The 15,344-nt window shown below is 40.6% G+C and overlaps 1 protein-coding gene across 5 annotated transcripts in view; it reads left to right on the top strand.

Annotated features, from left to right (window-relative positions):
* The window catches only part of lrrc4ca (leucine rich repeat containing 4C, genome duplicate a), a 157,715-nt gene that overhangs the window by 98,012 nt on the left and 44,359 nt on the right, over window positions 1-15,344 (top strand). For 2 of the 5 annotated variants that reach the window (XM_065956883.1, XM_020642470.2), the window contains exon 1: window positions 11,428-13,066. The exons of the other annotated variants lie outside the window; for them this stretch is intronic. The gene's annotated coding sequence lies outside the window, so the exon portion shown is untranslated. Of the gene's footprint in view, window positions 1-11,427; window positions 13,067-15,344 lie in introns of those variants that run through there. 5 annotated transcript variants of the gene reach the window in all.

Genomic DNA, 15,344 nt, shown 5'->3' with positions numbered 1-15,344 from the left:
TATACAGTATGTCAAGCAGAAACTAGCCTCCAGTATGTGATTCTGTAGTCTGTACAACAAAGCTTAGCATGATGAATTTAAAACATTTAAGCCTGTTGTTTTTATTTGGTTTGTCTTAATTGTCTTGTTTCATCTGTTTTACTAGTTTATTGTTCAAACAGTCACCATACCTAAATTCATGACTTGCTACAGCTTAAACATAGCTGATGTTTAAGTGCAACTCTGTGAGAGAGATGTTGAAATGTTGTCCCGGCATCACCAGTGAATTTCACCTAGTTTGGCCCGTCTCTGCTCCAGGTTTTACAGCAGTCAATGTGTGTACTTCCACTGGCTTTGCTACATTTTTGGCTCCGTCCCAGGTCTAGCAGTGTGGAGCCCTCTACAGCAGAAACGCAAGATCTCTATTTTTGCCTGATGTCGGAGAAGAGAGCATAAATTTTCCACAGAGCAGATCAAGTGGGAAAGGAAGTTACACACCAAAACAACAGTAAATCCGACAAATTTTCAAAAAAAAAAACGCAACTTTGGACGCTAGATCATATTTCACTGTACTACATCAACAAAACAAAGAGGCAAATCCACTTCAACTTATTCAGTTGGGAACACCAACCTTATTTGTGTTTGTTATTATGTTTAAACCACAAACATTGTGTTATCTCATGCTGTTTCATGTGATTATGTGTGAACTTCTTTTTCTCGCGACTCCAGCTGACTGGTGGTGCTGCCAGACAGCTGGAGTGGAGCGGAGCTCACACGCATGGTACTGTACAAGTTTGCGGTTAGAGCGCATGTTTTTAGTGCTCAACAGAAATAGTAGAATATGTCATAGATATGTACACTGTATGCCATTCTTTCGTCTTTTCTTTTTTTTTACTCTGAATGAGTGTTAATTCTGATGCAAGTAATGCAGAACGGTATATTGTATTTTCAACTGATGTGAATTTGCAAAGCAGCCAAAAGTTTGGTTTGCACATGTTGTGTTCTGTCCTCCCCACTTGTTTCAAAGTTTTTTGGCACAAAACCTGTTTACCCAGCCCGCTTTAGTGTTCTTCCAAGCAAAGATACAGCGTTTGATTTTTCTCCTTTTTTTATTTATATACTCCAAGTGGTAGAGATCAAGTGATTTTCTTTTTATTATTTTCTATTTATTTTCTCCAGAAGCTTTTTCTGGTGCAGAGAAGAGTTCATCAGCTAAGGGCTTACAGAGAAAACACAGGAAAGCAGGCTTATCATGTCATGTGGAACACTATACAAAAAATGCCCACAACATTTCTGACAGCCCCTTTTAAGTATTCGTCAGGTTCATCACATTGATTGACCATTACAGAAACCATGTATACTCAGACTGAAAGGCACACACATCTGCAGTGCTGGAGTGCATGTGTGTTTGGATTAAGTGTGGACATGCATTGCAGGCCTCTTTGAATATATTGGACTCCACCAAGGATATCACTTAAATTTATTTGCCTCATGGCCGTCTAGCCAGATATGAAAAAGAGTTTTTGATGACGGAACAATAACAGATCAGTGTGATTGAATTTTATCATAATGTGAGGGGATGATTTATTGTTGTTCAGTGGATGTGTTTGTGTGAGGGATTATGTGTGTGTGTGTGTGTGTGTGTGTGTGTGTGTGTGTGTGTGTTTGTTTGTGTTTGTGTGTGTGTTTGTGTGAGTGTTTGTGTGTGTGTGTGTGTGTGTGTGTGTGTGTGTGTGTGTGTGTGTGTGTGTGTGTGTGTGTCTGTGTGTCTGTGTGTCTGTGTGTCTGTGCGTGTGTGCGTGTGTGCGTTTGCGTGTGTGTGTGTGTGTGTGTGTGTCTGTGTGTGTGTGTCTCTGTGTGTGTGTGTGTGTGTGTCTGTGTGTCTGTGCGTGTGTGCGTGTGTGCGTTTGCTTGTGTGTGTGTGTGTGTGTGTGTGTGTGTGTGTGTGTGCGTGCGTGCGTGTGTGTGCGCGTGTGTATTTGAGAATAATACTGCAAGTACTTCAAGTCTTGCTCTTACTGAAAAACTACTCATTTTTACTACTCACCCACTTTTGCCTTGGGTTTGAAGCACATCATTACAGTAATACATACAGTATAGTGTACATAATTGTGGTAAAACTGGGAATAAGCTGTTTTTGCTTTGTATCATAGTCATGCTGTAACACACAAATCATGTTATTAAAACTGCACAAAAATTTTAAATAGACCCCTCTGTTGACCGTCAATTGTTCTTTCAGTCAGTGTAACGTTTAAGTTCCTCCAAATGTTCCTCACATACTTTTCAATAGTCAGCACACCCAACATTGTACTATGACAATAGAGCGCTTTAAAACCATCAAAACTTGAGCTACAAGGTTTTTATGACACCAGCCATCTGTTGAGCTAATACCAAATGCTTAACTGCTGATGCAGATTGAACGGGATTACTTAGCGTGTACCATCTGATTTGTCAGATTTATTGGAACGGTTAAAAAGGTTAAAAAGTAATAATGAAGTGACCATTTAGGCGCCACAGAAAGAGCAGAGGTGGGGAATTACTCTCCAGTCAGCCACTGTGCTTAATGGTCACACTTTTTCACGCCATGTCACATCTGGCTCCATATTCTATTGCTCATCTCGCTAATCTCTTTAAAATAGTGTTAGCTTGCCCATTAGACATTAGCACAAGCAGCTCTTATGAATGTCATCATTTACCACTCATTGATTCTTTTTGTCTGTAGTTAACCAGACTGTTAAATTACTTTTCTGGGAGAAGTTAATTGAAGTAATCAGAGTCAATCTCACGGAGCTCCCAAAAAAAAATAAAAAAAATAAAAGAAATTCAAACCTTTCAAGGTGATGCGGTGCTGAGTCCAAAAAAAACTCTGCCTGGACTCTTTATGCCCTTTAAAAGTTGACTTTTTCTTCAAGGAGAGTCTGTCTGCTATACTGTACTGTATATTCTCCTTGATTTCTCTATAGGAAGAACAAGTCCTTCATCTTTTCAAAAGCAAGCAGTTTATTTACATATAGTGTTAACAGATAAGGCTAGAAGAAATACAGACTATTTCAAGATTCAAGATTCAAAAAACGTTATTGTCTATCACGTAGTGACAAAGTAGAAAAAGTTACTTAAATAGGTAAAAACACAGATGCACAGCATGTAAAAAAAAGCATTGCCTACCTAGCCTTGTTTAAAATGCGTATTGCAGCGTATTTTTTGTTAATGGTACTCTGAAACGGCTGCCTGAGGGGAGCCGCTCTATATGCTTCTATATGTTGGAAGTTGTAGCCTACATGTTGATAAAAAACATTTCAATCCAAAATTACCATATATATATATATAACTGAAATAAATGCAGTTTGAAAAATATGTTTCTGGTGCACCAGTAGCCTAGTGGTTATTGCCCACGCCCCAGGTACAGAGGCTAAAGTCCTCCGAGCAGACGGCCCGAGTTTGAATCTGCCCTCTGGCTCCTTTCCCACGTGTCATTCCTCACCTTCTCTCCCTGTTTCTGACTCTATCCACTGCCCTATCTCTAAATAAAGGAATTAAAAAATACATTACTCAAAATCGAAAATATATTTATATATACTTGAAATCTTGATGTTGTGACAAGCTCTGCTATCAGTGGATGTCTTGGTTTCTAAAGAAGAGGACAGAGAAATTAACAGTTAAGTCAAAGCAAAAAAAAACAACTTTTTTCTCTCTCCAAAACGCATCATAGCCTCTCTTGCACCCACGCATTACACTGTTTTAATTTTGTGTGTTTTCAATAGCAATCTAAATGGACACTTAATATAAGAGCTAATCAACCTCCATGCCACTAAGTACAAGCAGTGGTATTATTGGCAGCAAACAAAGCTGATAATATGTGCAGTCCCTTCTAATGTTTCTTGTTGATTATATGGGCATTTACTGAGTGTTTGGTTCTCTCTCTCTTTGTTTATCTGCCCTATGGCAGGCAGGATGTGAATGGATGGCCCACTCCATCCCCAATGTGTCAAAGCAGAAAGACAAGCACTCGGAGGATTAGATGAAAAGGGGATCCGCTGTCACATCCAGATGCTGCAAATCTGCTCCCAGCCTCACATGTGAATAGGTACGCCATTGTCTGGAGCACCGCTCGTTTTGCATGAAACAGCCAAGGAGATAAACAAGCCGAAAGTGAGGTTACACCCAGTCTAAATCTGCTATGATACGGGATTACAAGGTTTATGTCAAGCTTAACACTTTATCCTCTGATTGTCAGTCAAGATTTTCTCAGTAGCAAACTTTGTAAGCCTTTAATGGCTGTGCATTAATAGACAATTCTATCAGGAATAGGAGAATTGTTAAAAGATGCACAGAATACTGATTCTGCGCTATGAGTGGAGGGAGACACACATTGAACTGTATTTGATCAGTTGCAGGAACATGGCCCAGAGTTGGCTCTGGGTGAGAACACTGTTAACCTTGCAGTGCATTTAGTATGTTAATTAAAGCACCCATTTATGGACTATCCAGGGATGCCTCGCTTTTATGCTGTCATAATCGTAAACAAAAATGCATGTTCAATATGAAATAGTAATTTCAAATTCCTCACATCAAGCAGCAAAGTACCCCTTGAGGGTTTTCATGCATTGCATAATTCTCTGTGCTTTGGTTCACCTGCGGAGGAAACAGCCAGTCATGGTTGACTTGAAACATCATTCACACAGAGAAAAACACCAAGGAGGTTAGATCATATCTAAAAAAAAAAGAAAACAACAAAAAAAAACACCTTCCTTTCTTGTGACACAGCAAAGAAACTTTTTTAAGCCTTCAACTTGCTTATCAGTAATTCAAGATTTGGACAAACAATTTGGAGTGGAAGTTTTATGGTGTATTGATGGATGAACGGCAGATTAAAAAATATATATGAATGTGCAGGCAGAGCTCTACATTTTAAGATGAGGACACTAAAAAAAATCATTGGGGGTTGTAAAAAAGCGGATTGAGGAAAGTGCTAATGGCTAATAAATCCATGCTTAATTCTTGGAATGAAAAGCGGTTGTGATAGTTTAAGCCGCTGCATGATAACATCTCCAATGCTCAACCGTTTCTTTCTTTACAGTAAACAGCATAGAGGACTCTGTCTTAGCAATATGCATCTCAATTTACAAAGAGGTGTTCGGTGTCACTGGCATAAGTTCACATCTTTCACCTTCTTTTTGGCTGCGGGGCATGTGAAAGTGTCTTGGAAAACAAGACCGTTTGACCAGTGTGACCATGTTCAGGTTGACTTGTCAGAGTAACAGACATTCATACCAGAATTATCAAAATATTCTGGATGGAACTTTAATCGTAGTTAACCACATTTCATCATGCTCCGCAGCACCAATATCATTCCTGTGTATTGGCTCCCTCTCCATCAAATTTTACACAGTACATTTCAACTGCCTACATCATCTTTGCATCACAAAATTGTGATACTTGCACTCAGACATGACCCACAAAGAAGTTGCACACAGGCTGAAAGGAATACATAATTGCTTAATGCCCACGCATTACAGCAACCAAACCTCCCATGAATGAGTCCAAATGCCTGAATGTTTGAAGGCCATAGTTGTCAGAGCTGTATTTAATCATATGCCCAAACATTGGCAAAGTTACTAATGTCTTTATGTTAGGCAATATTTCTGCTGTACTCACAGTGTTTGCCCTTAACTGTTCTCTTAAGGAGAATTGGGGCTCTTCCAAAATTGTAAATCAAACTTTTATTTGTCCCTGGAATATTATTTGGACCTTGTGTTTGGAGCTTTCTGCAGGTTAAATATCAGAGGAGAAGTTGTGTAAGGATTGTGCAAACAGCCTGTTCGGCCTATTGAATTAAATAGCTGCAGAAAAATGAGAAAATAAACTACTTAAAAGTGTAAATTCTTTAAAACAAGACAAATTGTTTTCATTCAGCCTCTTTATTAGAATTACATTCTTTCAAAACCTGATCATATACAGCTTCACTCACAGCTTTATATTTGGGCCAGTTGGTGCAAACACACTATAAGGCACAAAGGATTACCATAAGGATAAACAGGCTGCCAATTCAGAAATGAATAAAAAACAAAAACACGTGGAAAAGTCTAAAACACATACCGAAACCTGCTGCAGATGAAAAAACCCGAAACAAGAAATCACAAAAGATGCATTTAACTCAAACTTGCTGCTTCTTTATAAATGATGCAAAGTCAAAGACACAAATGAAGAAAACATATGCTTAGGAAAAACTCTGCACATTTTTTATTTATTTTTTTACATTTGTTTTGGGGCTTTTTATGCCTTTATTACAGAGAGAGGGCAGTGGATAGAGTCAGAAATGGGGGAGAGAGAGTGGGGAATGGCATGCAGGAAAGGAGTCACAGGTTGGATTCAGGTTGCCGCCCGCTTTGAGGACCACAGACTCTGTACATGGGGCGCAGGCACTAACCACTATGGCCCCCAAAACACTGCAAATTTAGTCATCACCTCAGAAATGCTCCAGGCCAGAATGAGGCTCTCAGTGAAAGACCTTTTTTTTATGACTCATTGAGAAGTGACACGGCAGTGAATTGATTGATAATCGGACCACATTCCAACTCTGGGGTCTTTCTGACAAAAATATATTATAATAATAATTGCTATCCTTTCTATTGTATTAACCCAAGTCTTACTGCAATTTAGATCCCACCATGCAGAGTCAGAGTAAGGGATGGTTCTATATACTGATGCAGACTTCCTTATTGGATGTGTGCTTGATTGGATATTGGAAAGGAAACCATTTGTTGCCATATGATTTTAAGAATGTGTGTGTTACTCATGCTTATTTAAGCATTACATCTTAAAGGACGTGACTGATAGATGATAATAGATGATATTCTCCATGCTATGATGAGTTATATACTCAGAATAGCATGATCATCGATTGATTCCTCTCTCTAAGTGCGTGGACCTTCTCATCTCATGATACAGCTGCTTTGAGCCGCAGCCAATATCTAAGGCTCTGCCAGTCATCCTGCCTCTCCCACAGCTCTGTGATGCAGTAGAAGTTGCTTAGAGACTTTTACAACGGTGAAGCATGCTTTGAATTATTTAATTTACCCAAGATCAAGGGTTGATACAGGAAAATCTGAGCCAGGAGTAGTGCGGAATGCATGCTAAGAATGAATTCTTCAATTACAGGCCCTTTGGGCCAATGGAAGACTTGCATAAGAAGTACAGTAAGAGATGAGTGTGGATCAAAGAGGAGATTAAAGGACTGCAAACAGATTGATGCACCTAGTTTTGAAGCCTGTGAAATCTGATGCATTGCTTTGAGTCTCAGCGAACACAATCACATATTCATTTGCAGAATTTCACTCATTGACTTTGTAAAATCAGCTACATTTGGAGGTTAAAGTTTGTGTTTATAGAGAGTACAGTGGAAATTAAACATTAGACAGAGATAAACACAAAATGGCGCTCAGACCATTGGAGCAGAATAGAAAGGAACGACTTGTGAAACATGCGCAGGCCCGCAGACTCGTTTCTCCGCCTCGCCTCTCACCACACACCTGACTACATTATTATGATGCCTCTGAGCCTTGCAGGATATCAATAGTGATGTCTCATACCCCTCCAAAACAACATCATGAATAATAAATGCCAGATCTCAAAATAAAAAAAAAACACACATTATTAATGTATTCACAGCCTCCTTTAAAAGGGGGCACACTACCTCCTTCTCACACAGTCTCCAAGCAGGTTACTATTTTTGGGAAGAAGATCAGACACAGAGAGGAGTATTAAACATTTATTTTTTTATAAAAAATAACACTGAAATTCTACTAAAAACTGAGTTACACAAATTGAAGTGTTCAAATAATTTCTCAGCGTTTTAATTTGACAATCAGAGTGTTTACCAGAGAAGGTTTATTCTAACCTGCCTTACATCGAACTTTAAGCTTATGTTCTCAGGACTGGATAAACCTCTGCCATGTGTACATATATTCCTTTTGATTACTGGGTGAGACCTACATGGCATACCCAACATGATTATTACATTATCTAATTGCATCCCAGCACATGTATTATTCAGACCCTGACAACAAAATACTCTCAGGGAAGGGGAGAGATCCTTAAACCTTAAACCATCTCTGAATGGCATCTCACTACTTTTTTCCTTCCTCCTCTGTCAAATCAGCAGTTGTTTTTTTTTTCAGGGTGGTCTTCATAGAGCGACGATAAAGTGCATGGTGTAGAAAATATAAAATCATGTTAAGCTTACACCAACACCTCTCTGATTCTCGTTATTAACTTCCAGCAACCGTCTTTTTTTCTTTTTTTTTTTTTTACGAGGATGCTGAGAGCATAACCAATAATCTATACTGGAGAATTCCCTCAAGTGAGCTTTTTTACTTGCCCTTGCTCCTCACGGAACGACTACCCCCAAGAGTCTAGTATGTGTCTTGCCCTTTCAGAAAAAAAGGTCACATTGTTTACAATGGCAGCACAACAGCACTTTAAGCTTCTCCAAGGACAGGGCGATCTTTGCCATCTTTCATGGTCCAATTGTGTGTGTGACCTCTGATCGCTTCAGTAAGGCTTTTGATTTAATGTGTGACACAAGCTTGAAAGAATTTTGCATTTAACTAGAGTTGTTCCAATACCAAAGCATTGGGTATCGGCATGTACTACCCAGGAAAATCTAATTTTCCAAATCTAAAGGAGCTGTTTGACAAACACTGAATTAAGCAACTTCAAGGTGAAAATCAATGTTTGACCAATGTGCTTAAGCAGAGACCACTGAGAGAGATGTGTGACACGAAGCTTCTCTGTACATACAGTTATCAATAGTTATTCCAAGATTTGGTCAATTATGTTCTTTCTCAGTTATTACTGACAGTCAAACCAGTAATAAACATACGGGTAAAGGTCGGTGCTCACAATTGGTCGGGAAAACAAACTGAAATATGGTAAATATGTAACAAAAGAAATACGTACAATAGGATCATCCTACAGAAATGTATTCAAGTACGTTTTATCCACTGAGACGCTTCAAAGTTCTTTACTTTGAAATAAACCAAAATCAAAGACACAGAAATTCAGTTAAAAGTAGTAGGAGTTAAAGATTATAGGAGATCTATTATGCTGATCCATATTTACGTAAAAATGCTGGATATCTATACTAAACCTCAGCAAATATGTTTAAACATCAAATACACAGTGTTTGGTGTAATCCTCGGACGTGGTTTCCTGCCGCTCTGACCGAGACATTACGAGAACTTCGAGAGACTTGGCCAGAACCTGACGTCAGGTTCTGCCGACTTATTTAGAGAAAAGCATCAAGCAAAGTTGAAGGACATGCCCATCCCGGCCGCTCTTTCAAGGACACGCCCACGCCCAGCCGGAAGCTCACTCAAATGATCCTGCGACTGCAAACAGAGCTGGCCAATCAGAGAAAAGTGGGCACCTGTGGCGGGGGGCCTTAAAGAGACAGCAGCTCTGTCTCAGGAAGAGGCTGAAATTAGGGATTTTACTGACACAAATATAGGATAAATAAGGAGGATTGTGAGCTACACATCCTGCATCACTACTCAAAAGGTGTCCCAGACTGACATAATTAATGGTAAAAGTGAGTATAATGGCTCTCCTTGGAATAAATAAGATGAATTCATTGAAATTGATTTTTTTTAAAGTGCAGACAAGCGTTGCATGAGCAATAAATAATAACTAAACAAAGTTCTAAAATAGTTCAAATAGAATTGAAAACTATACATAGAGGGAAGTGGTGGCAGTGTAGAAAAGTAAGTGATATATTGGATTTAAAGGTGGTCAGAGTCAGGGCTAGTCTAACATTATCTGGGCTAAAACGCAGCTTCACAGTGATTTGTTCTAACTCTCGGGACAGTGCCAGATGTTATTTGGGGTCCTTGATGGTTCATATGTCACAAGCATGTCAGAGCTGTATTGGGGCGCTCAACCACAGAGAGACTTATACACAAGCAGACACATTTGAAATCAATTCTCTGAATAACAGGTAGCCAGTGTAAAGATTTAAGAGTTTGAAGTAATGTGGTCTTCTTTCTTAGTTTTCGTCAGGACTCTCGCAGCTGAATTTTGAACATGTTTAATTTGCTGAACAGTGGGACTTAATGACTAGTTTAGTGATAACATCTGGCAACAAAATCTGTATATCCAAAAGCTTCACTTTAAGGAAGCAAGGGTAGCGGCCAGCAAGGACTATATGGTCTCAGAAGCTACATAAATCAAAATCAAGGACCTCGGCTGATGTTTCCCACACAGCAAACACGACATTGCATCATCAGAGATCTACAGACTCTCAGCAGCAGGAGGAGAAAAAGCATTAAATCAAAACCATAAGGCCAAGCAGTCACACAGCAACATGACACCAATTACGGAAGTCAGCACTCAGAAGTGACCCTGGCAGTTACATGTCAATGGCATGGAAATGCTATGGATCAGAAAGAGCATTTTACAAAAACACTGCCCGGTGATCTTGAAGAGTAGTGGGTTTAACAGATTTCATTCGCTGGCTCGGGGAAAATGTGAGGCAAGAAGTATGGAGTGAAAAAAGATGGTAGTTAAGGATGTCTGCTTCGACTGGAAAGCAAGAGAGTGGTGCTCTTTACTACTGTATGGCAGACACACAGACAGGCAGGTCGACAGTTATGAAGATGGATGAATGATGCACTGAGGGAAATGAGATGGGATGTTGACAGCTCGATGGACACATCCTTGCTCTGGCATTCAAATGTTTTCTCACATCTATTATGACATGACCAGTGGATGCATGCATACTCTTCCCAGATGGGGCATGTTTGCTTACTTCTTTCCACAGACTCGTCCTTTTTAAAGCTCCACTATGCATCTCATTGCCTCTAATATAACTGAGTTTAGCACAATATGTTGCCATGCTGCAGGTCGCTGAGATAAAAGATTTACCAGCAAAAATATCTCTGAAGTGCTGAAGTCTTCTGTGTCAGGTGCCATATTGAAAATATATGCAATGTGCATTACTGCATAACATTAGCAAGTGTTTTTTTTATGTGTAGTACTACATTACCAAATACAGTATATTACAACATTTAACTATTCTGGATTGTCAAGCTGTCGCATGCCTCTCATCATGTGCTTGTGTTCATTAAACTGTGTGATGATGTGCCTACCATGTCTTCATCATGAAACAATTATGTATGCCTATATGTCTCATATTGCACCCTGCAGCGTTCTCAAGTTGAAATAGAGATGTTGTATGCATAACCCTATATAAACACAACTTAGTCTCTCATGGGAGAGTAATCCTATGCGACAATCAGCCTGAGGCCACTATCATGCAACAAGCAGGCGATGGAAGCCGGTAGGTGGCAGTCGTGTCTCATTTGCAAAAGACACATGGGGAGAATCTGTCTCTCTCTCTATCTGTCTAAACCTCTCTCCTTTTATCTCCTCTCGCGCACACGGACACAAATTGATGCGCGCTTAAACAACGATTTGCATTGTTGTGGCGGTTCTTTGCCTCTTTTAAAACTGCTCAATGAAAGAGAAGGACATAGGTCAATTATCTATTATTATTAAAAGCCAGTCTTTCCTGAGACATTCCTTCAGTAGAGACATTTTGGCAGCCACAGAAGTTCCCTTGGAGAACTGTGAAGTCTGAAACAGAAGAGGGGAAACTGCCTCTCCGATGCACCAGCAGTGACTGGCTGAACAGGCTCACTCGGTGAACAAGCTTGTCAGTGGGAGGTAACCTCAATGAAGACCCCCTCTTGTACTAATCAATTCAGTGTCCATCTATTGCTGCGGTTTTTTTCCGGAGGGATGTGCGTAAATGAAGAACACACTGAGGTATTGTAAAGCGCACGGATGGGCACAGCCTGCCTGCGCGCATTGGAACGAAATCACCTGTGAACACAAGCAGCTACATACAGCCTGCATCGACAGAAGAGGAGGTGACCGGACTCGGACGACCAGAAATCTGTGGATGATAACCCTTCAAACCCATTTTACCCTCCGTGTGTGTGTCTCATTGATGGTTCCGCGAGACTCGAATCGGCGAAAAGCGTACGTGGATGGAACGAGGGCGCAGAAGTGATGCCTACCTTTGGTGAACTATAACTCCCGTCCAGACAGTCTAAAAACGCGGATCGGCGCTAAAACATGTGGGAATAAAGCCAAGCGAAACGACTGTTTGCATTAAGGATTGCTGCCTTATCGCCTGGCGGTGTTTAAAAGGCTTGTTGAGGATATCTGCTGGATTTTATTTCGGATGTGGCATATTTTTCTCTTAAAATGGAGACCCTGAAGCTGAAAAAAGAGATTTTCATCTATTTTTGCAACTTTTCAAATCCCCCGACGTATAGGATGCCAGTTAAATCGCTCAGTTGCGGGACTGTTTTCATCGAGACAACCAGGAGGGAAGATAAAAAATAAGCGTCTTGGAATCCGCACTGGGTTGTGAGGTGAAATCTAATCAGATTCAGCAGCCTTGATGACTAAGACAAGAGACTTGGAGGAAAGTTAAATTTGGAAAAGACAGCGAATGGGACTTTAAAATAACCCCACTGCTGCCCCTCTATGTATGGATGATGGTCTACTTCAATCTGCAGTGTGCTTACGGGGTTTTCAGGATGGATCCACCTGGAAATTGACCACAGGAGGTTCTCTTCGCCTTTGTGGAGAGGCTTCTTTTGAACATTTCATTTAGATTTTAAAGCAGGAAAAAAAAAAACAGTGTTGCTTCACATTGACCTATAACTCTTTGAGAAAATCTAGATCCCCAGTGGGTGTCTCTTTGCATCGGGAGAGTCAATTCAACAATGGCACTTGTAGGCGCCTTCGTATTCTGTGTATCCCGAAGAAAGGAGGAAATATCGGATGTGTGGTAATCGCTGTGAGATTTGAATCCATTTCATGCAGACTGATGTGTGGATTACATACCACGTCGTCCTGAGAGCAAGAGCACAATGTGTCTCAAAAGAAAATATCATCAATGCAAGATCGCCTGAGAATTGCGGATGTTTTTTGGATGCAGTTTTGTGGAGGGAGCGGAGCAGGGACCCGTCTCCGCCTGAAGCAAAGATCCTGAAGACCTAGGCGTCTTTATGAACAGGTAAGTTTGTATCTGTGGTGTAAAAAACGTGTTTGTCTGATTGTCTGCTGGTCCCTATAGGCTAAAAAACAACTGCCCCTCTCTGACCGTAGTTTGATGTCTGGCTGTTGTAGTTTATCTTCTTTTCATTTTATTTCAGGGACAACATCTTTATCAGGGCAAATGAAACCCCCCAGCTTTGTCGCCACTCACAGTGCGGCCTCTAACTAAAATATCTCTAATCACGCGCTGATTTGGAGCTGGAGAAGATGTGCGCGCTCACGTCCGTGTGCTTGCGTTTCAGCGCGCGCCCTAGAGTTGAGTGCGTGGCAGCAAGCTTAGGTGTCATTAATAACCTATTCAAAAAAAAAAAGAACGAACTTTGCCTCCGTAAAAAAAGAGTTTTGTAAATGATGTTTCATAGGCAGTGCAATAAAAGTGCGTAATGCTTCGTTACACATGCAGAAGACACTCAGTCCATCCACCTTTCTATAGCTGCATACTCCCAACAGACTTCAGTGTCTGAAAATCTGCCATATTCAGCACCATGCTATGGCGACCTAAGTGGGGAAATGCATGACATAGATGAAATATTTAGTCCTGAATATAGAATTCAAGGATGGCATCTATGGCTACTGACTAAGTCTTCACACATTGGACTAGTTCTCTTGCTTTTTCTTGGCATGGTGCACACAGAGGGCTGCTTGTTCATGGCCCCCAGTGGAAGCCTGGGAGGGAGCTGTCCTTCTTACGTGGTGCTGAAATCTAAATCTCCCATCTTTGCTCTGCCTCTACTCAGTTGGAGAGGATATGGATGTTGAAGTTTCTGGACTGAAAAATCTGAGCCACCACTCCCAGTATGCATGGGGAGTGATGTTTGTAAAAATCTATCTATCTATCTTATCTATCTATCTATCTATCTATCTATCTATCTATCTTTCTTCTCTTTCTATCTATCTATCTATCTATCTTTCTTCTCTTTCTATCTATCTATCTATCTATCTATCTATCTGATATTTGAAGAATTCCCCTCAACAAAGGTCAGTTCAAACACATAACAAGCGTTGGATCTTAAAAGTGAGCTTTAAAATAGATGTCTGTCATGCCGTTGATGAAGCAGTGTTGGTGTTAAAAGCATAAATACAGGTAGCTGTCACTCTCCAGACAAAGAATGGATTGCATCTCTCACCTGTGAAAGTGAGAAAACATGGCAAACATTATTCACCCGCTGAAAGAAAAAGCCCTCCAAATGATGGAGTGACACCACCTCTGGGAGACAAATTAGACCGCTGATTTTATGTTTTTTTGCCCTGTCAGAGGCTGAAGCATGATAAATCCTCCCTACATATTCCCCAGATTGTTTGTTGGCAACTGGTGCAGAATGATTCATAGGAATTATAAGTAGAGAATTTTTTTTTTTTCTCCTCCCCATTTAACACTTCTCAAGCCTACTCATCCCTGCGGAGATTCTCGTGGAGATGAATGTGGGCTGTAGGTTTTGGGATGTCATGGGCTGCGTAAAACTATACGGAGAGAAATGACTTTAAATCTGACAGATTCAACAGAAACTCACTCGGGGATCAATGTTTGTTTATTTCACCATGCTAGAGTGACAACAGCTGTATCCCCAGTGTGTCCCTATTAGTCCCTCTAAGCAGTGGGAAACAGCCTGAGAGCAGGTGCAGCACAGGGACTGAGAGGGACTTCCTGCTGCTTCAGTCTACAGCTGATAATGTTGCTTCCACAGATGTCTGTTTTATGTCCAATTTATCCAGTCATTGTTGTCTGACTTATCTATTTCAAATCATCCCAAGAAGCTGTGTCAGAAAATTAATGAACTTGTCAGCTGGAAAAGGGCACCACAGCAATGAGGTGCCAGGGTCGTGCAAAGTGACAGCCTGTATACCCATGTCCCCCCCCTTCCCACAATGCCTTTTGTCATTTTCTTACCCTTCTCCTCATCCTCTGACTCAGTCCAGATCAGGGCCAGACCTTTGTGCCTTTATAATAAAATGTTCATTTCCTCAAATCGGATTAATCTCTGTAAAGCCGGGCTTAGGACACCATTAGCATTCATTTCTTTCACTGCTGAGGACTTGTATCAATAATGGAGCTACCATTACATTTCTCATCTTCTCTTCTGGGTGTAAAGTCTCTCAGGGGGGTTTGATTCAATGAGAAAAGGGAGAATTTATAGGGATCCATTATCTACTCTCTTGCCTAGTGTTATTGAAGACCAATGGTGCTATGCAGGAAGTCTGAAGTGAAGGGCCAGAGAGGAGCTGGAAGCCCCGTAACG

Source organism: Labrus bergylta, chromosome 7, assembly GCF_963930695.1.
Source record: "Labrus bergylta chromosome 7, fLabBer1.1, whole genome shotgun sequence".
NCBI lineage: Eukaryota > Metazoa > Chordata > Actinopteri > Labriformes > Labridae > Labrus > Labrus bergylta.
The sequence above is the reverse complement of the archived record's forward strand: the minus strand, read 5'-3'. Positions and strand labels throughout refer to the sequence as shown.